We start from the raw sequence: 27,656 nt of genomic DNA on the forward strand, positions 1-27,656 counted from the left end.
CATTGTGGGCCGAAGGGCCCGTAATGTGCTGTACTATTCTATGTTCTATGTTATCTTTATATATATCATGACCCTTTTGGATCCACCACTATCATTGTATTTCATTAAGAGGTTGTTGGAGGTTTGGACTTGGAGAGACACCATAGTCTACTTTTCTGTTTCCTTGTAGTTAACTGTTCCCTTTCACCTTTCATACAACTTTACAACAGACTTTGGGTGAAGCAAACATAATGCTAAGCTGACATTTAATGATATATTTATTTTTTGCCTGTTATCCACCAGTATGTTGTTGCTCAGTCCAAAAGTGCTGAATTTAAACATTGTTATACAGTATTCTAACTCCTTCTTCAAATGCCGACACAGCATTTTTCGGTGTCATAGTGTAATACATCATGGAAACAGCAGACTTGTCCCAATTTAGCAAAGGACAAAGTACATGTATTATCAAGGTGTGTATACAGTATATAACCTTGAGAGTTGTCTTCTTGTAGGCAACCACAAAACAAAGAAACACAATAGAACCCATTCAAATAAAAACTCGACAATAACAAGACCAGCAAACAGCCATTGTGTGAGAAAAAGAACAAATCATGCATAAAATAAAAAGAAAGCAAATAATAACTTCAGGGTCCCCAAAAGTGAGTCCTCGGCACTGTGCCGATGGCCGCGGGCCACAGCATCAGCGTTTGTTTAGCGCTGAAGCGTCCTGATCAAATCATGCAAGAATGAAAAAAAAGTAAGCAAAAAAAACACGAAGATCGTTAACTGCAGAGTCCCTCAAGCAATCCACAGCTGTGGTGTGCGTTCAGCACTGAGGTGAGCCCGCCCTGAAGCATGATGTCAGCCAGGGAACAAGCCAGTGGCGTGGGACCCAAGACTCCTGCACCTTCAACCCGCCAGCAGCGGTGAGAGAAACTGCTCAAGCACAGGCAGAGAGCGCCGAACGCCTGTTTGTTTTGCACTCTCGTCCTCAACGCTTTAGTGGGCGCAGAGTAATCGGAACGACCAGGGGTTCGTGCTCCACCTTTAGGAATTGTCACAGAATCTCATCCTTGCTGATTCCCCTGGGTGACCGCAGAACTGGCCCAAAAATACATTCTTAAGAGCAAAATTACAGGCTGCAATTGATCACAGTTCAGAAGAAGTAGAAGTATATTTAGCAGAAGAGTATCCAGTAGTTTTGTAAACTGTCTGCAAGATGTCACTGTTAGTCACTGGCACAATATGCTGGAAGATCCATGCTGACCATGGTGTCTGCCAGGCTAGTCCCAACTGCCTGTGTTTGGCCCATCTACCTCTAAACCCCTCCTATTTACAGTATGTACTTATCTAAATGTCTTTTAAATGCTGTTATTGCACCTGTTTCAGCCATTTTCTTTGGCAGCTCATCCCATATATGCACCACCACCTGCAGGAAGAAATTACTCATCAGGTTTCTTTCAATCTTTTGCCTCTCTCTTTAAACCTATGCCAACTAGTTTTTAGTTGACCTTTTCTGGGAAAAAAGGGAATATATATTCACCCTATCTTATGATTTTACCGTCTTTCAGGTCACCCTTCAATCTCCAACATTCTAAGGAATAAAGCCCTAGCCTGCCCAACCTCTCCTCATGACTCTCTTGAGGACTGGCTGCATATTCTCTGCAATATTTCCAGTTGAACAATGTATTTCTTATAACAGGGTGACTAAAACGGTAAACAATACTCCAAGTGAGGTCCCAACAACATCTTGCATGACTGCAGTATTACCTCCCAACTCTTACATTCAGATCCCAGATTGATGAAGGCCAGCATACCTAATGCCTTCCATGCCACCCTGGCCACATGTGGACAACACTTTCCAGTGCACCAGCAGTTCAGAAGAATGCCTTCTTCTTACTTTACTTTGAACCAATTGGCCTCAGGGGTTTTAAGATTTATGATGGAAATTTAAGTACCAGGGAACGAAAGTTAATAATTAGCAAAATAGGACTAAGGCCTGTAATAGCTTGTGGAATAAATTACTTAAGAAAAGCAATTAAAATTGACATTAATAGGCTTGGAAAACCATTAGTCGTTTCTAGGGGAGAAGTGGCTGGAACATGATGAGATGAATGGTAGATGTAATGAATGTGATAATGAATAATAGTGAAGGAATTGTATTGAGATTAATGATCTTACTATTCATATAAAAATTATTATTATATAATGCATATGAAAGGTTGTCAACCAAGTTTGAACAAATGTAAATTCTTGTAGTATTAGGCAATACAGGCAACCTTTAGTTAGATATTTTGCCAGAACAAATTATATACATAACAATGTCTTCCAGGTAATAACCCTTCCAATTAAGTAGATAGTTGTGGTCTTAAAATTTTAGCAACCTTATAAGTTTTCTATAACCAACCTAACAAGTAACATAAACATTCAGCAACCGGAGAGAAAAAAATAACTTTTCAAGAGCAGACACTGAAAAATGCTTGTAGATGTTCCAAAGGAATTACATATAGCAGCAACAATGTGAATTTATTTTGGCAAACAATTGATAACTTGGCACTGGCTGTAATTGTGCCTGGTGATGAAAATTGGTTTAAAGAATCAAAGCTTTACAAATCTATGAAAACACTTCGGTTGAGTCTGCACCCTGCAATACGGATCTGTGTTGGATTTATTTATTTTATGAAGGTTCAGCCTTTCCATATTCTAATGATGTGAGCTTGAAGAAGACATGAAAATTGGCAGAGTTGTGGGGTGCTGCAGGATACAGATCAGTTGTAAACTATGGGCAGAGAAATGGCAGGTGAGCTCAGTCTGTGAGTCCATCAGAGAGCTTACAGGCCTGAAGCCTGTGAATATGCAGGTCCAATTGAGGCTGGAGGTTCAGAGGCAGCCTGTCCTGGGGTTGGAGCGTTTGTGCCTGTGAGTGGGTGGATGGGTAGGAGGAAAATGGCGTGTTTTCCTGCTGTTGCTTTGTTGCTGTTCTGCTGAACATTGCAGGCATGCTATGCTGGTGGAATGTGTGATGACATCTGTGGGGCTGCCCCAGCACATCCTTAGGTTGTGTTGGTTGTTAATGCAAATGACACATTTCACTATCTATTTTGATAGACACATGATAAAGAAATTAATCTGAATCTGAATCCAGACAAGAATGAAGTGTTGTATTTTGAGAGGTCAAATTAAATGGAAATTATACAGTAAATGGCAGAGTCATTGTTATGCAGAGTGATCCTGGGGTGGAGGCTCATACATGTGGTATATCACCTTCCAGCTAGCCTCCTTTCCCTCTCCTCACCATTTTACTCTGGCATCCTCCCCTTTCCTTTCCAATCCTGAAGAAGGGTCTTGGCCCGAAACGTCACCTGTTTATTCATTTCCATAGATGCTGCCTGACCTGCTGAGTTCCTCCAGCATTTTGTGTATGTTGCATATGATATACTATGGTATATTGGTCAGAGCTCTGAGTACAAAAGTTGGGAAGTCATGCTGCAGCTGCATAAAGGTTTGGTTTGACCACTTCTGGAGTTTTGAGTTCAATTCTGGTTGCTGCATTGCAGGAAATGTATTAAGTGTTTGGAGAAAGTGTGTTAGAGGTTCACTAGGACATTTCCTGGATTAGAGAGGATTAGCTATAAGGCTGGACAAACTTGCATTGCTTTCTGTGTAATGTCGGTGAATGAGAAATGACGAGACAAACGTTTATAAGATTATGAGAGGTATAGATAGGGCAGATGGTCAGCCTTTTTTCCAGGGTGTTTATGTCAAATACTACAGGGCATATAGATTTAGGGTGACAGGGGAAAGTTTAAAGGAGATTTGTGAGCCAAGGTTTTTACCCAGACTGCTCAGTGCCTGGAATGTATAGCCAGGCAAGGTGGTGGAAGCAGATGCAATGGCAACATTTAAAAGGCATTTAGGCTCATGAATAGGCAGAGTTTAGATTATGTGCAGATAGGTGGTAATTGTTTAAATTGTCATCAGACTTCAGGGCTAAAGGGTCTGTTCCTGTGCTGTACTATCCTATGTTTGATATCATTCACGTCACCAGTATTAACCTGTTTAAAACAAACATTTGTATTGGTACATAGATGGGCCATTCTTTCAGCAATTTGCCGAATATTCCAAGAATATCAACCGGACTTTTTGCTTCTTATATCCGAGATCCTTGCGGGACTTTCTCTACCCGCAATTGGCTCTTTGAAAATAAATACGTTGAAAATAGTTAGGTTTCTATACATTGAAAAATTGCTACACAAATTTTTAAAATGTGTTTTTTTATCCAGTGCTGAAACTGAAGCCCCATTGACAATGGTAAATAGGTTTAAAAACCAACACAGCATGTTGTTCCTTTTATATTTTTGTTGTTTACTGATTGCGCGTTACAATTCCGTCGATTCAATCACTGTTCCACTGTGGACCTCCCCAAAGCATTAACTACGGCTGTTTAAAAACAGTAGTTTCGATTGTTAGCAATCGCCACTAAGATAACGCCAAAATTATTCAAAATTATTTTGCAATTGCTAACTGTAGCTGTTTGCTACAAAATGAATGGGATGTTCATAACAAATTGTCAATCAGAAACCTTTCACGGAGAGAAGGGAGTAACCGTGGCGTATCCCCAACGGTGGTGAAATATCAGGATCAGATACTGAAAATCTCAGTCTCACACCGGGTAGTAGGAGCGGCTGACTGGGTTCGGCGAGTTGTCAATCAAGGCCAGCTCCTGCGCGCCTCCTCCCCTCCGTAACAGGTTTTTGTTGAATCTGTGGGCAAAGGGCGGGACCGGGCGAGTTTAACCCGTGCAAAAGCAGAGCAGCACCGGGTTTCTCCGGGAGGGTCGCGAAGAGCCGCTGCTCGCGTACAGAGCTGGAAGTTCAGAGGGCTACTTCCTCCTTCACTCACTCTGCGCCCCGCACGACTGCCGATTGGGGTGGAACGGAGTCAAGAAATGTGCAAATGTGGGTGGCATAGGGAAAATGAAAACAGTCAAATACATAAAAGGAAAAATTGGACCCCAGTAACTGGAAGGAGAACGGAGTAAAATTTAAGGTAGGTGATTTTGTCACGCATTTTTACGTCTTACGGGTGCTGATGAACGGGTGTTATGTTCCTTATCCAGGAACACAAAAGTTTCGAACTGGAATTAAGCGTATGCTTACGTTACACAGAATGATAGTGGAGCTTTGGACATCTGTGAATTCGTGGGTTGCGGCCATGGCTGGTGTTAGCTGGTATTTATCCACCATCCTTAATTTACCTGATCTGAGTGAGGAAAGAGCGATTTCATCAGTGGGTCTGAAGTGACTAACAGGTCAGGATAAAGATTCCCTCTTCCGCAAGACTTCGGCGAACCAGATGTTTTTTTTATATATGGCGGTCTGGTAGTTTCCTGGATAATGTCACTAAACTGTTTTATTTAAATGCCAGATTCCCTGACAGTCGGTGACACGCTATGCGGGTAAACCTAGATGAGTTCTGTCCACCAGTGCACTGCTTGGGAGTGGTAAAAGGTGATTTAAATGTTGGTTTGGTGCCACAGTGTTGCGCAGCGGCGGGGCTGATGGCACTGCACGGCTACGGGTGTAGTCCTCAGAGTCTGTGCGATGTGAAATGTGTACGTTCTCTCCGTCACCATGTGGGATTCCTCCCACATCCCAAAGATTTGTAGGCTAAGAAGTGTGTGTGCAGTGTAAATTAATCCTAATATATACTTCGTGATCAATAGAAAGAAGGGAGGTTGATGGGTATATAGGTTATTGTAGGATCAGTGTAAATTATGTGGACAATGGGCTGAAGGACTTGTTTCTGCGCTGTCTGTCTTTAACTTGCCTTTAAGGTAATAGAACATATTAAGGTCCTTCAGTGGAATATTATGAGGCAAAAACTTATATAAAGCAACACACACAAAACATTGGAAGAATTCAGCAGGTCGGTCAGCATCTATGGAGAGGAATAACATTTGACGTTTCTGGCCAATCAGGTCCCAATGAAGGGTCTTGACTAGCTGTTTTTTTCCTCTCCGTAGGTGCTGCCTGAGCTGCTGAGATCCCCCAGCATTGTGTACGTGTTACTCTAGATTTCTGGCATCTGCGGAATCTCTTGAATACACAACTTAAGAGCCATAATTAAAAGATGTGATCGCAGGATGCCTCAGTTAATATGGTAAGAATTAAGGAGTACCTTAAAAGAAGAGAATAGGAAGTGTAGAAATTCAGTGAGAAAAGAACTGGGATTTAAGATGAGCTTGGTTGTGGAGGAGCAGAAATGCCAGCAGGCCAGAACCAGAAACACACAGGAGATTGATTCAAAGCAATTCTTGCACTTTGAACTCTTGATAACTCTTACTCTGGTTAGCACTACTAAATCCCCATTTCTGTGAGAAGGTACAGAAGCTTAAAATTCCAGACTTATGATTAGCTTCTTCCCCACTGATAGCTGATATTGGAACAAATCTTCTCTTCCGCATTCCCTTCCCAATGCTGTTGCCACATTCTGGTATTTTTAACTCAATCTCTGTTATTTCACTATTGTCACTTCAGTATTTGTTGTCACACTGCTTTAGATCTTTGCACCATTCTGCTGTTTTGTGCTTGCCCTTCTGTTTATTATTACCATGTATACTGTTTACCATTCTAATCTATATATGATGAAATATAGAATGACACAGCTCAGGAACAGGCCCTTCGGCCTGCAATCTCTGTACTGACCATGAAGTCAATCCAAACCAATTGGCCTATGCTGTATATGGTCTGTGCCAATGTACACGATCCGAAAAAGCACAGAGGGTTGTAAACTCACTAGCTCTATCGTGAATTCCGGTCTCCCCACCATATCGAGGAGACTTAGTATGTCACCAAAGATTCTCGCAAAGTTCTACATTTGTACTGTGGTTGCATCACCATCTGGTGTGGATGGGGTGACTGCACAGGACTGGAAAAAGCTGCAGAGAGTTGCAAACTTGGCCAGCTCCATCATGGACACTAGCGTCCCCAGCCTCTAGGACATCTTCAAAAGACAATGCCTCAAGAATGTGGCATCCATCATTAAGGACTCTCACCATCCAGGACATGCCATCTTCTCATTACTACCATCAGGGAGGAGGCACAGAAGCCTAAAGACACACACTCAGTGTTTTAGGAACAACTTCTTTCCCTCCATCATCATATTTCTGAATGGTCTATAACACCATCTCTATTTTGCACTCTCTTTGCATTACTTATTCTAAGTTACAAATAATAAAAATATTTTTATGCATTGCACTGTACTGCTGCTGCAAACCAAATGTCATGACATATGCCAATGGTGATAATAAATCTGTTTTTGATTCTGTATCCTCCCTTCCTACTTGTATTAATAAGCACGATGGGGTGAATGACATACTGTACAACTATGCTATTTATCAATGAGAGTTTCACGGTTTTGATTCTTGTACTTTATTGCCGGATATTGCTGTTTCATTCTCCTCTTACTGGTTAAAAGATTGCTAGACTGACTTCTGAACGAGGAGTGCTATTTCTGGCTCTTCATCCTGGTAACTGAGTTCAGTGAAACATCACCAGCTCCAGAAGCATCATATCACAGAAGCTGCAAGCCTGAAACAGAAACAGAACATGTTGAAAATACAGCGCAGAACTAGCAGAATCTGTGGAGGGAGCATAGAGTGAATACTTCAACTAACGACTCTTCGTCAGGGCCCAACTCTTTTCACTGATGTGGCCTAACCAAATAAATATTTTCAGTGTTTTTTCCCTTTTTATATTAAACAAATACAGACCTTTATGATGTTAGGAGTTCATAACAACATTTTTTTTACTTTGACAACTAAATTAAATGAATTTGTGTCCTGACAATCTATGTAATTTATCAAAACTTTAAAACTCTTCATTTGTAATTAGTGGTTTAGTGGTGCTATGTACTTACTAAATCAGGGGTCCCCAACCTTTTTTGCACCGCAGACCGGTTTAATATTGACAATATTCTTGCGGACCAGCTGACTTGGGGGGGGGGGGGGGTGGCGGTGTTAATCACGACCGGAATATAGGTGATAAGTCAACTATAAGTCACTTATCAGTGGCTAATACACGCAATTTCATTTCTAAAGGGGTTTATCTAACGAATTTAATATTAAACATACAGGGCATATTTTCCTCGCATGAGTGTAGTGATAACAGTGGTCCAAACGTCCGGGCCGCGAACCGATACATTGCTGCGAAGAATGCAGCAGTGGCGGGAACGCACCCAGCACATCTTTAAGAAAAAAAGTCGAAATAAACAAGCTAATTGATTAGGTGCTGCCCGGCACGTAAATGTCGGCCCAGATCAGAGGTGCCTCGGTGAGGCAAAACTCAGGTTGAAGAAGCAACTCCTCATATTCTGCCTGGGTCACCTTGAACCTGATGGCATGAGTAACAACTTCTCTAACTCCCCTCTCTCCCTCCTTTCTTCTTCATTCCCCACTCTGGTTACCCTCTGACCTCTGATCTGCTCATCACCCCCCTTTGGTTCCCCTCCTTGTGGTGTATGGAGCCATTTCTTTTTGAGCAATGACCCCCCCCCCCCCCCCCCAGCACTACCTATTGATCTGTTGTGCATGCGTGCTTTTATTTAATTGGTGTGTAGTTGTGCACAGGCACAACTGACTGGCAACGAGTATGAACCCGAATGTCAGAGGATATCACCAATTACACCAACAGCTGTGGGACGAAACAGCGAGAGTTAAACAGCATGAGATGGCCGTCACGGACACTAACAGACACATGAGTACAGTGCATAGTAACAGTGAAAGATGCGCTGAATTTAAAGTGAAAATAATGTGGCGATGGCTTCAGTTGGGAAAGTTGACGAACGTGCGTTAATGAAGGCTGGGAGTCGTATATTGAGAAGATTGAACTGTATTGTAAAGTAAACAACGTGGAGGAGCAAATGAAAGCCCCTGCACTTCTTAGCTTAATGGGTGTAAGGATGTCCAGTCTCTTACATAACCTAGTAACCCTTGAAAAGCCAGCAAGCAAGACATACAATGAAATTGCTCCAATTTTACAAAATCACTTGAGCTCTAAACCACTGGCAATAGCAGAGAGATTTAGATTTTACAAAAGGAACCAGTCAAAAGATGAAAGAATTCCTGAATTCAATACAGAACTGCACAATCTTTCCCAGTACTGTAACTTTAGAAATGGACTTTCTGATGCATGAAGGGACAGGCTAGTATGTGGTATGCGTAGTCAAAGCACTCAAAAGAGGCTACTCTCCAAAAGACCTAACCTTAAGACGGACATTGACCAGTGCATTATCCATAGAGACTGCAGCAAAGGATGCAGTGGAACTACAGAAAAGGAAGTTAGAATGTGAAATGCACAAAATGTTCCCGAATGATGCAAAAAGCCAAAAATGTTATCAATGTGGCAGATCCTCCCATGATGCAAATGACTTGTTGGTTCAAGGAAAAAGTTTGCAGAAACTGTCACAGACAAGGACACATAGAGAGATCCTGCAAAGCAGACAAAAAGGGCAAGAGAGTGAAAAGTCTGAAACACAAAACTAAGCGAATGCATAAAGTTAGCGAATGTAAAACAGAATCAGACAACACAGAATCTGAGAAAGGTGAACTGTCATGCCTAGAACTGCATAGTATAACTGAAGCAGATCACAATAGATGTGTCTGGTGTAAAACTGAAAATGGAGCTGGATACTGGATCAGCTTTGTCTTTAATTCCAGAGGCTGACCCTTCATTTTCAGTTTTGCATGCAAACTTTCCCAGTACTGTGACTTTAGAGGTGGACAGGCTAGTATGTGGCCCTCCAACTAGAAATCCAACTAGACTGGCACTCAATCAAGTCTCAGCGTGACAGCAACAGGCAATAGAAGCCCTAACCAGAGGCTGTCACAGCTGCTTAATGTAATCAGAAGATGTTTGAGAATGGAATAGACAAGCAGATCGAAGACTTGGCCAAAAGCTGTTTGGGATGCCAAAAAGTTCAAAATACACTCCCACAGACCCCATTACGTCTGTGGGAGTGGCCATCGTCACCATTTCAAAGAGTACAGATTGACTTTGCAGGGCCATTCATGGACTCCATGTTCCTGATTGCTGTGGATGCTCATTCGAAGTGGCCAGAGGTTATACCAATGAGGTCAACCGCCTCCGCAAAGACGATCTCTGCTCTGAGGATCATTTTTGCCTGAAATGGCTAACCAGAACAAATTGTGAGTGACAGTGGACCACAATACACGTCAGAAGAACTCCAACTGTTCATGAAGAAAAGTGTCATCACACATTTCAAACAAGACAAATGAGAAGATCTGCAGATGCTGGAAATCCAAGCAATACACAAAAAATGCTGGAGGAATTCAGCTGGCCAGGCAGCGTCTATGGGAAAGAGTACAGTTAAGGTTTTGGACCAAGGTTCTGCTGAAGGGTCTCAGCCCAAATTGTCGACTGTATTTTCCATAGATGCTGCCAGGCCTGCTGAGTTCCTCCAGCATTTTGTGTCTGTTGATCAGACATTTCAAGTCAGCTCCTCACCACCCAGCAATGAATGGGTTAGCTGAAAGGTTTATCTGAACCTTCAAGAAAACCATTAACATGATGGACCAGGAGAACATTTCTCTACAGTACAAGGTGGACAACTTCCTTTTTGTGTATCAGAATTTTGCTCATGTGATGACAAATCAAACATCTGCAATGCTGTTCATGCACAGGAATCTGAGATCTTGTATAATCCCATTGCAACAAATGCAATGTTGGCATTCATTTCTAGAGGTATAGAATATAAAGGCAGGGATGTGATGTTGAGGCTCTATAAGGCACTCGTGAGACCACATTTGGAGTATTGTGTGCAGTTTTGGGCTCCTTATTTTAGAAAGGATATTCTGACATTGGAGAGGGTTCAGAGAAGATTCACAAGAATGATTCCAGGAATGAAAGGGTTGTTGTATGAGGAACGTCTGGCATCTTTTGGGCTGTATTCCCTGGAGTTCAGGAGAATGAGGGGGGAGCTCATAGAAACATTCCGAATGTTAAAAGGCCTAAACAGATTAGATATGACAAAGTTATTTCACATGGGGAGGGGATTCTAGGACAAGAGGACATGACTTCAGGATTGAAGGACATCCTTTTAGAACTGAGATGTGGAGAAATTACTTTAGTCGGAGGGTGCTAAATCGATGGAATTTGTTACCCCGAGTGGCTGTGGAGGCCATGTCATTGGATGTATTTAAGGCAGAGATGGATAGGTTCTTGACTAGTCAGGGCATCAAAGGGTATGGGGTGAAAGCAGGGGAGTGGGGATGACTGGAAGAATTGGATCAGCCTATGATTGAATGGCAGAGCGGACTCGATGGGCCGAATGGCCCACTGGTGCTCCTATATCTTATGGTCTTAAACCAGATCTTGGAGGGAAGTACTGAATGAATAGATCGGTTGCCAAATGAAGCAGCAAAGAGCTTTGAGATTGGACAGGAAGGCCTAGTTTACCAAGAAGACAAGTGGACACACGGTAGGATTGCTACAAGTACTGGGCCACTGATGTACACAGTGGATGTTGGAGATCAGACATGGAGATATCATGTACACCACATACTGGATGCTGAACTGAAGAACACACCAGAGTCGAATGCATCCAACAAGATGGACACGTTACAGTCACCAGACTTGCTTGTCAGTGACATGATCATCACTGACAGCAACGTGACATGGGAAACAGAGAATGTTATCTTAGAAAAGACACCTAGCAAACCCGATGCCACTCCACAGCTCCAGAGGTGGGACAAGAACGTTATTGTTGACAAGGCACCTGTCAAACCCGATGCTACCCCACAGGTCCAGAGGTGCTGCCCTGAAAGAAACGGAGCACCACCCAAAAGACTGAACCTTTAGAATTGTGAAATTAGTTATGGACTGAATGCTTTGTACATATACACTTCTATATTGCATTAATCTAAAGGGGGAAAGAAGTGTAATGTATGGATCTATTTCTTTTAGAGCAATGACCTCCCCGCCTCCTCTTCACTACATATTGATCTGTTGTCTGTACGTGCACTGGTGTCTATTCATGTACATTGTTCTCTTTCTCTCTCACTGCAATGTGAATACACCAGTTAAAGCCATCTCCCGTGTGTGCTTTTATTTAATATATATGTAGTTGTGCACCAACAGAACATTTCTCCTTCCCTTTCTTCCATGTTCCACTGTTCTCTCTAATGGAATCTTTCTTCTTCAGCCTTTTACCCCTTCTACCTATCACCTCCCAGCTTCTTACTTCATTCCCCCCCACCCACTCATCTTCCCCCTCACCTGCTGCCTCGTACTCCTTCCCGCCCCCACCACCTTATTCTGACTTCTTCCCTCTTCCTTTCCATCCCAATGAAGGGTCTCAGCCAAAACATCAACAGTTTGTTCCCTTCCATAGATGCTGACTGCCTTGCTGAGTTCCTCAGCATTTTGTATGTGTTGCTCAAAGTTTGCAGCATCTGCATTTGTCACTTATTTTCTCTTCTGCACATTTCTTTGTGTCAGTTTCCTAAATCCTGCACACCAAGTGTGACTGTACTTCAGAAATATTTCAGTGGTTTAAAAGTTTCTTGTTATGATGTGAGGTCACAATACAGAATACAAATGTGAACTTTCTTCTCTTAAGATCTCATTTTTTATGTAATCAGTTCTAAAACCAAGAGCTGTGTACCTGTAACCTAGAAAACTCTGGCTCTTGGGTCTTTGCACGCACACCCACTTCTTGTTTTTTTTTAAAGTTAGGTGGGTAGTTTGTGGGATAATGTTTAGAGGCCCACAGCAGACATCAATCTTCTAGGTGCTTGTGTTGGCTTTGTGAAGATGACAGACAGATAAACTTATTAAGTTTTTGTGCAGTGCCAACGTGCAATTATAAAATTACTAAGTTAGCAATTTTGTTGAGAGCAGTAAAAATAGACTCAATCAACCTTTGTTCTGTTCAGCGTTGTTGCCGTGGTGAGGATATGAGTTTTAAGACGCCTTCATTGTGAGGAGAAACTATTAGAGTTAAATATGAATATATATTGTATTTTACAATTGATACAAAATGAATAAATTATCATTTTCTATATTTCTCCATGACAGGAGGCCATTCAACCTGTCTAGTCTGTGCTTACTCTTAGACTAACCTTTTTCCTCTGCTTATTTCCTTGAAACCTATATTCTGTCTCGGGTCTCTCTGTTGAGATAATACTGAGGGTTGGTGGATGACAGCAATTATGAAGCACAAATCAGGTAAAGCCTAAACGAGGCAATTTTAAAGTAACATCACTACCTGGTGTTTCCTTCAGCGTTGACTAAACCTGTAAATCTTAATAGGCAGAATATCTGCACATCACAGAAAACAAGTAGAAAATGAAATGCTACTCTTTTAAAAAAGAAAATGTTCCTGTCCATTTAGCTGCAGAGGAAATTCAAAAATCAGACTGTCCAGTTCCAAACATGTAGATTGATTGAGGAATACCTGAGACTTTCAGTAGCTAATGAGGAATACCTGAGACTTTCAGTAGCTAATAGTCCTGGGATGGCATATTTAGCAGGGTTTGAAGTAAAGAATGTTGTGTGATATTACAGAGTGAAAAATGTGGGACATAGGTTTGTGCAGAGATCATTGACCTCGAGTCAAGGGTAGGCCTGTGTCTGATCCACTGTTCTAAAGATGATGGCTGACCTTTTCCCTGAGTGTCACTTTACTGCATTAAACTCATAATTTTCGATTCCCTTCATATCAAAGATTTTTCAAATTTTTTTCTTAAGCACAGTCAGTAATTGAGTATTTTTGTCCATCTGAGGTGGACAATTCCAAAGATTCATTACCATCTCAGTAAAGAAATTTCTTCTATCCTCTGTCTCCTTACTTTGGGACTGTGTCCTGTGATCTAGAAACTCCAGCCAGGGGAAACATTAACTTAACTTTGTGCAGATGCAGGTGGATTTTGTTTGATTTAATGGGATTGCCTCTCGTTTTAATAAATTCAAGAGTTGATTTGGTGGTAAGGAAGGCAAACGCAATGTTAGCTTTCATTTCGAGAGGATTAGAATATAAAAGCAAGAATATAATGCTGAGGCTTTATAAGGCATTGGTAGAAAGTACTTGGAGTATTGTGAACAGTTTTGTACACCTTGTCACAAAGACATTTGAGAAGCTTCAGAGGAGTTTCACGAGAATGATTCTGGGAATGAAAGGGTTAATATAAGGAACATTTGATAGTTCTGGGCCTGTGATTGCTGGAGTTTTGAAGAATGAAGGGGATCTCATTGAACCGTAACAAGTATTAAAAACCTAAATAGTAGATGTGGAAAAAGATGGGGAATCTAGGATCAGAGACCACAGCCTCAGAATACAAGGACTTCCCTTTCGAACAAAGCTGAGGAGGAATTTCTTCAGTCAGGGGGTGGTGAATCTGTGTAATTCATTGCTGTGGACGGCTGGGGAGGCCAAGTCATTGGGTATATTGAAAGCAGAGGTTAATAGGTTCTTGAATAGGAAAGGCATCAAAGGTTAAGGAAGAAGGCAAAAGACTGGGGTGAGAGGGCTAATAAATCATCCATGGTGGATTGGTGGTGCAGACTTAAATGGCTTAATTCTGCTCTTTTGTCTTATTATGGTCTTACACTCTAGTCCAAGACTCCTTACTGTCTCCTTCTGTGAAAGACATACCATCTCAGGAATCAAAAATAAAGGAAGATCTTGGAAGCCTGGAATAAAAAGTCTCATTATTTCTGATGAAGGGACTTTAACCTAATATATTAAGGGTATCTCTAAGATGCTGCCTGACCTGCTGAGGGTTTGCAGTATTTTAGGTTCTTATCTTTGGAATCACTCTGGTAAAACATCACCATGGAGAATGGTTTAGCAGACCTTAGGAGGAGGCCATTCGGCCTATCAAATCCATGCCTTCTCTCTGTGAGCAGTTCTCTAGTTTCACCTGCTAGCATTTTATATTTGTCCAAATCCCTCAGAAATCCAACGTGGAATCTGCTTCCATCACATCTGCATATGGTGCATTGTATAGAAAAGGCACATACAGCATGCAAATAATTTTTACTTATTTCTCTTTCCCTTTATTTTATACCTGAAGTGCCTCATTATAGCTCTCCCCTCAGCCCTCTCTTTCCCAAAGAAAACAGTCCCAGACACAAGAGACTGCAGATGTTGGAAATTTTGAGCAACGCACACAAGAAGCTGGAGGAACTCAGCAGGTCAGACAGCATCTGTGGAGGGGAAGAAACAATCGAGCTCTTGGGCTGAGATCCTTCATCATTACTCTCGGCATGAAACTCTGACTGTTCATTTCCCTCCATAGATGCTGCCTGACCTGCCGAATTCCCCAAGCCTCACTAATCTGTTTTTGTAAGTACAGTTCTTCATCCCAGGCATCTTTCTCATAAATCTTTTCTGCACCCACTATACATTCTTCCCATGATGAGGTGACTAAAACTGAACACAGTACTCCAGATGAAGCTGCACCAACGTTGTATACAGTTTTAGCATAACCTCCTGCAGAGATTAGTAAACACAACTCAGTCCATCACAAGCTTGCCAGTCTCTTCCATTCAGTTCACCTTCATGGTGCATTGCTTCAGGAAGGCTGGTAGTGTTGCCAGGGGTTTTGAAACCCTTTCATTTCTCTCCTACCTTCTAGGCCAAGATAAAGGAGCTTTAAAGCCCAGATGTTCAGATTTGAGATCACCTCCTCTGCTGCTATCAGACTTCTTGGCCATTGACCTCCTTTACACTCATTTCACCTGTTAGCACGGTCCTTTAGTCTTAACTCTCCTTCTCTGGGTTATTCCGTCGTTGTCACCTTTTTATTGCACTTAGTATCATCCGGAGTTGGGGTCCCTAAGGCAGTCTTACATTAAGTTCAATGCTGACTGGCAAATCCTACAATGCTGCTGGTACCAAACTGTCAGTCTCTGGCATTGGTACCAAACCGTATCAGTCTCTGACGTTCCTTTGGATTCTTCAGCTGCATGGAGGGGGAGCCCTGCTACATGGACAATAGTTTGCTCTCCATATCGTACTGCCGTGGCTTGTGTATCATGTAGACAGCTAGGACACAACATGCATGATCAACCCCAACCAATCTTAGTATCATTCTGCTGGTAATGTGCATCTCTTTGTATTTAATAGTACCATGTACAGTATGTATACTGTTCACTCTGTGAGCTTCATTGCACCCCTGTGTGTATGATACTTAGCTAATCTAATCTAATCTAACCAGTTTTTATACTCTATGCTTCTGTTGATAAAGCCCAGAAATATGAATGACTTATCAATCACTTTCTCAATGTGGTAGGTTTCTTTCAATGATTTGTGTGCCCTGTCTCTCAGGTTTCTGGTGTTCCAGCTGATTTAGATTTTTATATTTTATTCCATATTGCTTTATTCTTCTTTACAAAAAATATTGGCTTAACTTTCTCTGCGGTAAATTTCATCAGTCATGTATTTGCCCATTCCACCAGCCTGTTTATCTTTCTCAAGGTTCCTATTCTCCCTTGCATAGGAGACCAGACATTTAGGTATTGTTCCACATTGCGTTTCACCAGGATCCTATACAAATGAACACAGTACTTGATTCTTCTTGCAATAGAGACTAAGATACTATTTTCTAGTTGTAATTGTTTGCCGTAGCTGCATAATAATTTAAAGTGGCTTGTGGATTTAAAGTGGTTTTGTGCATAGCAAAAGAGGATATATAATACAGCAAAAAATAGTAGGAAGCTTTTAAACAACAGAAGGCAACTAAAACAATCATAAGGAGAGAAAAGATTAAATATGAAGGTAAGCCAACCAATACTATCAAAGGGAATAGTAAAAGTTTTTCTCAGACTTTATAGTCTAAAGTTAAATTTGTATTTTAACCAGCATTATATTCTGGATGCATTTCACAAAGGCAAAACATTTCACAGCTATCTATTAGTTACAAACATAGTGATACAGGATATGGGGCAAATCACTTTGGCCCATTTAAGCGGCTGCCCATTTAGCTGAAGTTTCATGCAAATAGTTAAAAAGGTATAAAAAAAGAATGAGTAGCAAATTATGTATTTAAATGAGATACAGAACAAATTAGAACGCTACCAATATTGTGAAATGATAAAACTATAAAGCTGTTCACAAGTACTTAATAATTATCGTCGAAGTAACTCATGCAGTGTAAACTGTTGTGTTCTTTTGTTTGTCAAAGAACAAAATCAGTGCAGTTAATGGACAGCCTTCACACTATGCTATCGATGACTGCATCCTCCAAATCTTGACTTGCATTGTAAGATTGAAGGTGATTGTCACTACCTTCAAATTCTTCATCATGCCTAACTTGTTGAAATAGTGAAATAGTTTCATTTTCACTCCTGGCTGTTTCAGGCATTTCCAAGACTGAATGCTTGAAACCGCATTCGTGAAGTGTCTTACTGCTTAATTCTTACCAATTGTCAGTGACAAAAATCACTGCTTTGTGAACACAAATCCACATAAGTGATCCTGTTTAAGAATGATTCTCTCTAAGCACGGTGTAGTGTCTAATGGCCACAGAAGTGCACGCAACTGACGTTAATTAGAAACTGTCCGGTGATTCTCTCCTTCCTAAGCAGCATAGTGTCCCAAGTAAACGAAGGGGATCCCAGCTATTTTCTTGATTAGTTTTTGTTCTTTAAGAGTTGCCTTAAATAAGCAGTTATCCCAATTAACTGATGGCCCAATTAACCCGAATCCACTGTATTCTGATTGGGATCTTGGTATTCTTGACTTGTTGAGCCAATATCCAATAGAGGATGTTATGGTCATTTATAAATACTCCAAATGAGACCATAAAATCTAGGAGCAGAATTAGTCCATTTGGCTGCTCTGCCATTTCATCATGGCTGATACAATTTTCTTGTCAGCCTCTATGTACTGTATTCTCCCCGTATCCCTTCATGCCCTAACCAATCAAGAATCTATCAACCTCTGCCTTAAATATACATAAAGATGGCCTCCACAGCTGCCTGTGGCAGAGATTTCCACAGACTCACCACTCCCTGGATAAAGAAATTCCTCTTCTCTGATCTAAAAGGGCATCCCCCTATAGGGTTGCCAACTTTCTCACTCCCAAGTAAGGGACAAAAGTAGCAGTCAAATGCGGGACACTTGTGTTTACCCCAAGAAAGACTACCATGACCGTTAAGCCTTGCGCGGGCACCTGTGTGTGCATGCGTGACGTGTGCATACATGACGTGCACATGTGTGTACATGCTGATTTTTTTTTCCACAAATCGGTTTTGGCTTAATCTTCCTGATTCTGATACACTGTACATACATTATTTCTACTTTATATAGGCTGTGTAGTTATCATATCACTCCTGCTTTTACTATATGTTAGTGTTATTTTAGGTTTTATGTGTTATTGGTATGATTTGGTGGGTTATTTTTTGGGTCTGGGAACGCTCAAAAATTTTTCCCATTAAAATTAATGGTAATTGCTTCTTCACTTTACTCCATTTCGGCTTACAAACGGTTTCATAGGAACACTCTACCTTAGCAGGGGAAATACGGGACAAGGGCGGTCCCGTACGGGACAAACCAATTTAGCCCAATATACAGGATGTCCCAGCTAATACGGGACAGTTGGCAACCCTATTCCTCTAGTCTAAGACTTTGTCCCCGGTCTTAGACTCTCAGACCATAGAAAACATTGTTTCTACATCCGCTCAATCAAGGCCTTTCACCATTTGTATAGTCTCAATGAGGTCACCCCTCATTCTTCTGAATTCTACTTGATGTATTCATGACAATTTTGTCATGTGACATTTTGATTTCATAAATACTGGAAGAAATATTAAAATTGTTGTTTCTGGTGAATCAGACTGTTTGGAAATCACAGTTCATTTCTGATTAGCATTGAGTTTTATGCTTTGGGTGGTTTGACAAATTGGCACTTTGTGACTGAGTGATGTTTTGCTTCATGGGATTCTTTGCAATGGCTATCCAGTCTCATCCAAAGGAATATTAAGTCTCACCCAAAGGAATCATTACTTAGAGAAGATAGTCAATTTGCAATGTGTGAAGGAGTTAAGGAAACAGGCTGTTTAGCCCAACTTGTCTGTGCTGACCAATTGCCTATGACTAGTCTCATTTGCCTGCACTTGGCCTATATCCCTTTGAATCTTTCCTATCAGGTAAACAATGTAATTGCTCTGGCAGCTCATTCCACACATCTACTGCCTACTATGTGGAAAAGTTGGCTTTCACTTCTTTATAATTTCCATTCACCTTAAATCTACACTGTCTAATTTTAGATTCCCCTACCTTTGTGGGGAGGAGTGGGGTAGGGAGTAGAGGCAAGACTGTGACCATCCACCTTGTTTAGGCCTCTCTTCAGTTTGGATGCCTCAGTATGGTTATGGTCACCCCTCAGCTTCCTATTTTCTAGGGAAAAGTTGCCTCAGCCTATCCAGACTCTCCTTACGACTCAAGTCCAGTAACAAGCAGGAGTCCCAGCAAAAATTTTCTCTGCACCTTATCCAGATTAGCGACATCCTTCTTGTAGCTTGGCGACCAGAAACACTTGCAAAATGCTAAGTGTGGCCTCACCAATGTCATGCAAAGTTGTGGCATGATGTTCTAACTCCTGGACTCGATGCTCCTGAGCAACAATGGCAAGTATTCCAAACATTGCCTTCTGCACACTGTCAACCTGTGTCATCACAGGGAGAAGGCAGGAGAATAGAGTTGAGAACGAAAATAAACCGTATGACGGAACGGACTTGATAGGGAAAGATTGCCTAATTCGGAACAAATGCTTATGGTTTTGTGGTTTTATTCACCCTTGTGTGCTTTAAGACCACCAGTGCCTCTTTTATTTATTTTAGTGATACAATGCAGAGTAGGTTCTTCCGGCACTGTGAGCCATGTTGCCCCAGCAACCCCACAACCCCGATTAACCATAACCTGATCACAGGACAATTTACAAAGACAAGTTAGCCTACCCAGTAGATCTTTGAACTGTGGGAGGAAACCAGAGGACCAGGAGAAAACCCACACATTCCACAGGGAGGAAGTACAGAGATTCCTTACAGAACAGCATCGGAATTGAAGTCAGGAATGCCCTCAGCTGTAATAGTGCCATGCTAATCACTGTGCTACCATAGCACCACACTTTGTAATGTGGATATGGTACACACTTAGCAGATAGGATGGGATAGCAAAGATCTTGAAATTTTTAAGGAGCAATAATACTTAGTTGAGAGAGGTAATTGTAATTTTAAGTAAACCATATAGATACTTTCCCTCTATGATGAAGGCTGTCAATGCATTGCTATTAATATGCATGATTTATGTGTAAGCATCTTCATTGCATTGTGCATGCTGCTGCTGGTAAAATTAAACCAGAACAATGAGAAGAAATAACTACTGGGCCATGGTCCTCCCTCCATGTGAACATTCCTAGCCTTGAGGAACAGAAATGAGACTGTTTGGCTGTGCAGGTGTTAGATGAATGCATCGCTATTCTACCTTGATGTGTCATGTGTTCTGCACGACCCCCTCCCTCTGTCAACACCTGGAGAGATTCATGGCTGATGGGACCCTAGAAAGTTCTGCCCTTTGGTCAGGTGTGCCTTTTGATTTATGTGGGATTATATTGTCCGTATCTGTTATAGTACTTTATATAGCTCAGTCTACTTACTACAGCCTAACATTACCAAGAGTCCTCGTTTCCTGGTCAGTAGCAATGTGTGACAGATTTAAATATGGATTTTTGGAGCTACTGTGCAATCCTTTGGATCATTCCTGGTCATTATAGGAAAGTATTTTCCATTGCTTTGGAAATAAAGGTTTTCCTTCTGTTTACTTAGTAACATTGGTGCCCTATTAATGCTCATGGTGCTAATGAAACTGTGATGCTCTCTCTTTCTTAAAGAGAGACACAAGAGACTGCAGATGCTGGAATCAGGAGCAACATACAATCTGCTGGAAGAGCTCAGCAAATTTAGCAGCATTGGTGGGATGAAAGAAACCAGCCCAAAACATCAATTATTCTTATTTGCTCTGTAGCCCAAGTCGTGACCTCTCAACAGAACTTTGAATGTTGGGAAGGTGGCACTGAAGCAAGTTAGCATTAAAGTCCTATTGTGCTTAAATGTTCAGCAGATAATTGCCATGGAGGTACTTGGATGTCAATCAGTGCATGTGGAAATGACTTGTGTTTGCATGGGATGTTTTGTTGTTCGAATTCAAAGTCTGAATAATTGCTTCATTTGAAAGAAACTTTAACATAGATCCAAAGGTGACAAAACAGAAGTATATTACCACAAGAACTGTTGTGTACAGCCCGTGGAATCTAAAGGGCAAGAGTAGCAGCATTCCTTCAAACATTTGTGAACCGAGATGAAGGTCAGACAGGTAGATAGGAGAGTGGTGGACTAAATGCAAGTGAATTCGCAATTTTCTTCTGGTGTCTTATTTCAATAACAGTACAGCTTAAAATGCTGTGATAATTTTAATCAGCACACACAAAATGCTGAACGAACTCAGCAGGTCAGGCAATGTCTCTGGAGAGAACTAAACAGTCGATGTTTCAGGCCAAGGCTGGAATGGAAATGAGAAGAAGCTAGGATAAGAGGTTGGGGGGTGGGGTGGGGAGGGGATTGAGTACACGCTGACGTGATAGGTAAGACCAGGTGGGGGGGTGGGCAATGGTGGGATGAGGTAAGAAGCTGGGAGGTGATAGGTGGAAGAGGTAAAGGGCTGAAGGAGGAGGAGTTATCTGGGAAGAGAGGAGAGTGAACCATGGAAGAAAGGGAAGGAGGAGGGGAACTAGAGGGAGGCGAGGAGAAGAGAAGGGTTTGGAGAGTAAGCAGAATGGGGAGCAGGAAAATAGAAGGAAGGAGGATGGAGAAATTGCCAGGAGTTGGAGAGATCAGTGTGTATGCCATCAGGTTGGAGGCTACCCAGAAGGAATATGAGGTGTTGCACCTCCAGCCTGAGTTTGGCCTCATTCTGGCAGTAGAGGCGGCCATTGACAGACATGTCAGATTGTGATTGGGAAGTCAAATTGAAATGGGTCGCTACCTGGAGATCTTGCCTTGAAATGAATTAGAATGAACTTTGCTGGACCAAGTACACTTTGCACCTGTAAAGAGAGGTTAAACAAACAACACACATCAAAGTTGCTGGTGAACGCAGCAGGCCAGGCAGCATCTCTAGGAAGAGGTACAGTCGACGTTTCGGGCCGAGACCCTTCGTCAGGACTAACTGAAAGAAGAGGTAATAAGAGATTTGAGAGGGGGAGGGGGAGGGGGAGATCCAAAATGATAGGAGAAGGCGGAAGGGGGAGGGATGGAGCCAAGAGCTGGACAGGTGATAGGCAAAAGGGGATACGAGAGGATCATGGGACAGGAGGTCCGGGAAGAAAGACGGGGGGGGGGGACCCAGAGGATGGGCAAGTGGTATATTCAGAGGGACAGAGGGAGAAAAAGGAGAGTGAGAGAAAGAATGTGTGCATAAAAATAAGTAACAGATGGGATACGAGGGGGAGGTGGAGCCTTAGCGGAAGTTAGAGAAGTCGATGTTCATGCCATCAGGTTGGAGGCTACCCAGACGGAATATAAGGTGTTGTTCCTCCAACCTGAGTGTGGCTTCATCTTTACAGTAGAGGAGGCCTCCTGTCTTCTATCATTTTGGATCTCCCCCTCCCCCTCCAACTTTCAAATCCCTTACTCACTCTTCCTTCAGTTAGTCCTGACGAAGGGTCTTGGCCTGAAACGTCGACTGTACCTCTTCCTACAGATGCTGCCTGGCCTGCTGCGTTCACCAGCAACTTTGATGTGTGTTGCTTGAATTTCCAGCATCTGCAGAATTCCTGTTGTAGAGGTTAAACAAATTTGGTTTGTTTTCTCTGATACATCGAAGGCCAAGATGAGACCATATAGAGGTCTTTTGAATTATGAAAGGTATAGATAGAGTAGGTAGTCAGAATTTTTCTCCCAGAATTGTCAAATACTACAGATACAGCTTTAAGGTGGGAGAAAGTTTAAAGGTGATGAGGAATGTAATTTTTTTTTTTACACTGTGGTCAGTGGCTAGAATGTGCTGTTAGGTATGATTGCGGAAGTGGATACGATAGTGGGACGTGAACAGGCGGAATTGGGGGGGTGTGGAATATCGATTATGTGCACACAGTTAGTTTAGCTTAATTAGGCATCACGATCAGCACAAATATTGAGGATGGATGGTCTTATTCCTGTACTGTACTATGTTGGCACTTCATTTGCCATTCTGACCAATAAAAACTTGACATGAGCAGGGAGCAGAAATGTGCTTTCCAGGTTCTTCACTTCTCTCTCCTTGCATTATTTTATAAACAGATGATGCTTTTCTGATATTTATCCTACATTGCTAAAAATTATCTGGCTAGGATCATTTGGCTGTGTACAAGTTGACTGTCTCACTAATTAAGGGCAGAGATGACTATGCTGACAAAGTATCACTTGTTCTGGAAATAGCTGAACTTCCAGAATCCTTAAAAGCATGGAGCAAGTACTTAATTGCTCTCTCCACTGAATCATAGAACATTCTGACAGAGCAGGAGCTGTTTTACGCATTGTTCATGTTTTCTGAAAGTGAATTTGGGTTAGTGCCACTTGCCACTCCTGGTCTATATATTTTTGTTATGACTCTGCAAGTATCTTTTTGGGTACTTTTTTTAAAAAAAAAATGCTGAGAATCTCTAATTTGGCCAGACTCTAATACTTGTTGAGTGGGAAAAGATAACAGCTTGAATCCCCTCTAATTTATCTACCATTTAACATAAATTGTTTTTTTTCTTAATTATTATCCTTGCTAATATGAGAAATACATTATCACTGTTGAACCTATCTGGGCTTCTAATTGTATTTGGTTTAATTATCTCTCCTTCTGTTCAAATGAAAACAATCTTGAATTAGTCTGTACGGACTAGAAGGGCCTGTTTCTGTGTTGTAGTATTCTGAACACTTTTGTTTAGAGTCGAATTGTATGTCCTTGGTGTTCTTCAGTCTTTCCAGTGTAATCATATCCATCTTTTAGTATGGTGACCAAAGCAAGTACATGGATCTGCAGCTGTGGCTTAACTAATAGTGTGCACTGTTGTAGTGTGCCCTGCCTGCACGTGTGTTCCATATCTTAGCTATTAAAACGTCAGTATCTGAAATGCTGCCTTAAAACAATACTCTGAGATTTGTTTATATGCATTCCAAGATATCCTCTCAACTTAGTATCCTGCCGTTTATGTAATCTTATGTGTTGTTTGCCAACCCCAAATACATTAACTTACAGTTTCCTGGATTGAATTCCATTTGTCAGTTTTGTGCCAATCTAACCATAAAACATAGGCACAAAATTAAGCCATTTAGTCTCTTTGATCTTGGCTGATCCATTTCCCTCTCAACTCCATTTTCCTGCCTTCTCCCCATAACATTTCATGCCCCAACCTACCAAGAATTTATCAACCTCCACCTTAAATACACTTAATGACTTGGCCTCCACAGCCCCCTGTGGCAACAAATTCCATAGATTCATTACCTTCTGACTAAACAAATTCCTCCTCATCTCTGTTTTAAAAAGATGTCCTTCAATTATAGGATTTGTTCTCTAGTGATAGATTCCCCCACGATAGGAAACATTCTCTCCTCCTCCACTCTATCTAGGCATTTGAACCTTCGACAGTATTAATGAGAATCCTAAACCCCCCCCCCATTCTTCTAAATTCCAGTGAGTACAGGCCTTCACTAACTTCCCCTGAACCCTCTCCAATGTCAGCACATCCTTTCTTAAATTAGGGGCCCAAAACTACTCCCAGTACTCCAAGTGAGGCCTCACCAGTGTCTTACAAAACCTCAGCATTGCATCCCTGCCAACACAATCTGCGAGTCCTGACGAAGGGTCTCGGCCCGAAATGTCGACTGCACCTCTTCCTAGAGATGCTGCCCTGGCCTGCTGCGTTCACCAGCAACTTTAATGTGTGTTGCTTGAATTTCCAGCATCTGCAGATTTCCTCATGTTTGCGCTGCAAGTTAACCTGTAGGGAATCCTGCACGAGTACTCCCAAGTCTCTTTGCACCTCAGATTTTAAAAATTTTCTCTGTTTAGAAAATAGTCTACGCTTTTATTTCTTCGACCAAAGTCCATGACCATGCACTTCCTGACACTGTACTCCATTTGCCACTACTTCGCCCATTCTCTTAATCTAAGTCCTTCTGCTGCCTCCCTGCTTCATCAACACCACCTGCCCCCCACCTATTTTTGTATCATCCGCAAACTTGGCCAGAAAGCCATCAATTCAATCATTCGCATCAATTTATGATGTTAAAAGAAGTGGCCCCAACACCGACCACTGTGGAACACCACTCATCACCAGCAGCCAATCCGAAAAGGATCCCTTTACCCCCACCCTTTGCCAATCAGCCAATGCTCAATCCATATTGGTATCTTTCCTGTAAGACCACAGGCTCTTATCTTGCTAAGCAGCCTCAAGTGCAGCACCTTGTCAAAGGCCTTCTGAAAATCCAAATACACAACATCCAATTCTCCTTTGTCTATCTTGCTTGTTATTTCTTCAAAGAATCCCAACAGACTTATCAGACAAGCTTTCCACTTAAGGAAACCATGCTGACTTTGGCCTATTTTATCATTTGCCTCAAAGTACCCTGAAAGCTCATCCTTAACAAATGACTTTAGCATCTTCCCAACCACTGAGGTCAGACTAACTGGCCTGTAATTTCCTTTCTTCTGCTTCCTCTCTTGTTGAAGAGTGGAGTCACATTTGTAATTTTCCAGTCCTCCGGAACCATGCCAGAATCTATTGATTCTTGAAAGATCACTACTAATGCCTCCACAATCTCTTTGGCTACCTCTTTCAGAATCTTGGGGTGCAGTCCATCTGGTCCAGGTGAATTATCTACCTTCAGACCTTTCAGCTTCCCAAGCATCTTCTCCCTAGTAACAGCAACATTCTCTTTTGTCCTCTGGCACTATCGAACTTCCAGATACCACAAATGTCTTCCACAGTTAAGACTGATGCAAAATTCTTATTCAGCTCATCTGCCCTTTCCTTGTTCTCTCACTGCTTCCGCCCCAGCCTCATTTTCCTGTGGTTTGATATCTGCTCTCACCTCTTTTACTCTCAGTATATGTGAAAAAAACTTCTATTACCCTCTTTGTTATTGGCTAGTTTGCCTTCATTTTCCCCCATTGTTTTTTTTTTAAGTTGCCTTCTGTTGTTTTTTTAAAAGTTTCCTAATCCTCTATCTTCCCACTAATTTTGCTCTTTCTTATGCTTTTATGATGGCTTTGACCTCCCTTGTCAGTCACAGTTGCATCATCCCACCTTTAGAATACTACTGCTTCTTTGAGATGTATCTATCCTGCGCCTTCCGAATTGTTCCCAGAAACTTCAGCCATTGCTGCTCTGCAATCATCCAAGTGTCCCCTTCCAATTAACTTTGGCCAGCTCCTCTCTTTTGCCGCTGAAATATCCTTTATTCTACACAATATTGATACATCTGACTTCAGCTTCTCCCTCTTGAATCGCAAGATAAATTCTATCATATTATGACCACTGTCTCCTAAGGGTTCCTTTACCTTAAGCTCTCTAATCAAATCCGGTTCATTACACAACACCCAATCCAGAATAGTTGATTTCCTGGTGGGCTTAACCACAAGCTGCTCTAAAAAGTTATCTCATAGGCATTCTACAAATTCTCTCTTGTGATCCAAAATCAGCACCATCCTGATTTTCCCAATCTACCTGCATATTGAAATCCTCCATGACCATTGTAACATTTCCCTTTTGACATGCACTTTCTATACGGTATCCCATTGTAATTTGTAAGACCATAAGACAAAGGAGCAGAAGTAGGCCATTCAGCCCATCAAGTCTGCTCCACCATTTTATCATGAGCTGATCCATTTTATCCTATTTAGTCCCACTGCCCCACCTTCTCACCATAACCTTTGATGCCCTGGCTACTCAGATACCTATCAATCTCTGCCTTAAATACACCCAATGACTTGGCCTCCACTGCTGCCCGTGGCAACAAATTCCATAGATTCACCACCCTCTGACTAAAAAAATTTTTTCGCATTTCTGTTCTGAAAGGGCGCCCTTCAATCCTGAAGTCATGCCCTCTCGTACGAGACTCCCCCATCATGGGAAACAACTTTGCCACATCCACTCTGTCCATGCCTTTTAACATTCGAAATGTTTCTATGAGGTCTCCCCTCATTCTCCTAAACTCCAAGGAATACAGTCCAAGAGCGGACAAACGTTCCTGCTATGTTAACCCTCTCATTCCCGGAATCATTCTAGTGAATCTTCTCTGTACCCTCTCCAACGTCAGCACATCCTTTCTTAAATAAGGAGACCAAAACTGCCCACAGTACTCCAAGTGAGGTCTCACCAGCGCCTTGTAGAGCCTCAACATCACATCCCTGCTCCTATACTCTATTCCTCTAGAAATGAATGCCAACATTGCATTCGCCTTCTTCACTACCGACTCAACCTGGAGGTTAACTTTAAGGGAATCCTGTACGAGGACTCCCAAGTCCCGTTACATCTCAGAACTTTGAATTCTTTCCCCATTTAAATAATAGTCTGCCCGTTTATTTTTTCTGCCAAAGTGCATAACCATACACTTTCCAACATT

At 41.8% G+C, this 27,656-nt stretch overlaps 1 protein-coding gene across 4 annotated transcripts in view; it reads left to right on the forward strand.

The window, feature by feature from the left end:
* Positions 1-4,787: 4,787 nt before the first annotated feature.
* Positions 4,788-27,656, forward strand: part of pdzd2 (PDZ domain containing 2) — a 485,375-nt gene continuing 462,506 nt past the window's right edge. For 2 of the 4 annotated variants that reach the window (XM_072252377.1, XM_072252380.1), the window contains exons 1-2: positions 4,788-5,028; positions 6,005-6,141. The gene's annotated coding sequence lies outside the window, so the exon portion shown is untranslated. The remainder of the gene's footprint in view (positions 5,029-6,004; positions 6,142-27,656) is intronic. The other 2 variants (XM_072252378.1, XM_072252379.1) reach the window with 1 other exon arrangement.

Source organism: Mobula birostris, chromosome 3 (assembly GCF_030028105.1).
Source record: "Mobula birostris isolate sMobBir1 chromosome 3, sMobBir1.hap1, whole genome shotgun sequence".
Lineage (NCBI taxonomy): Eukaryota > Metazoa > Chordata > Chondrichthyes > Myliobatiformes > Myliobatidae > Mobula > Mobula birostris.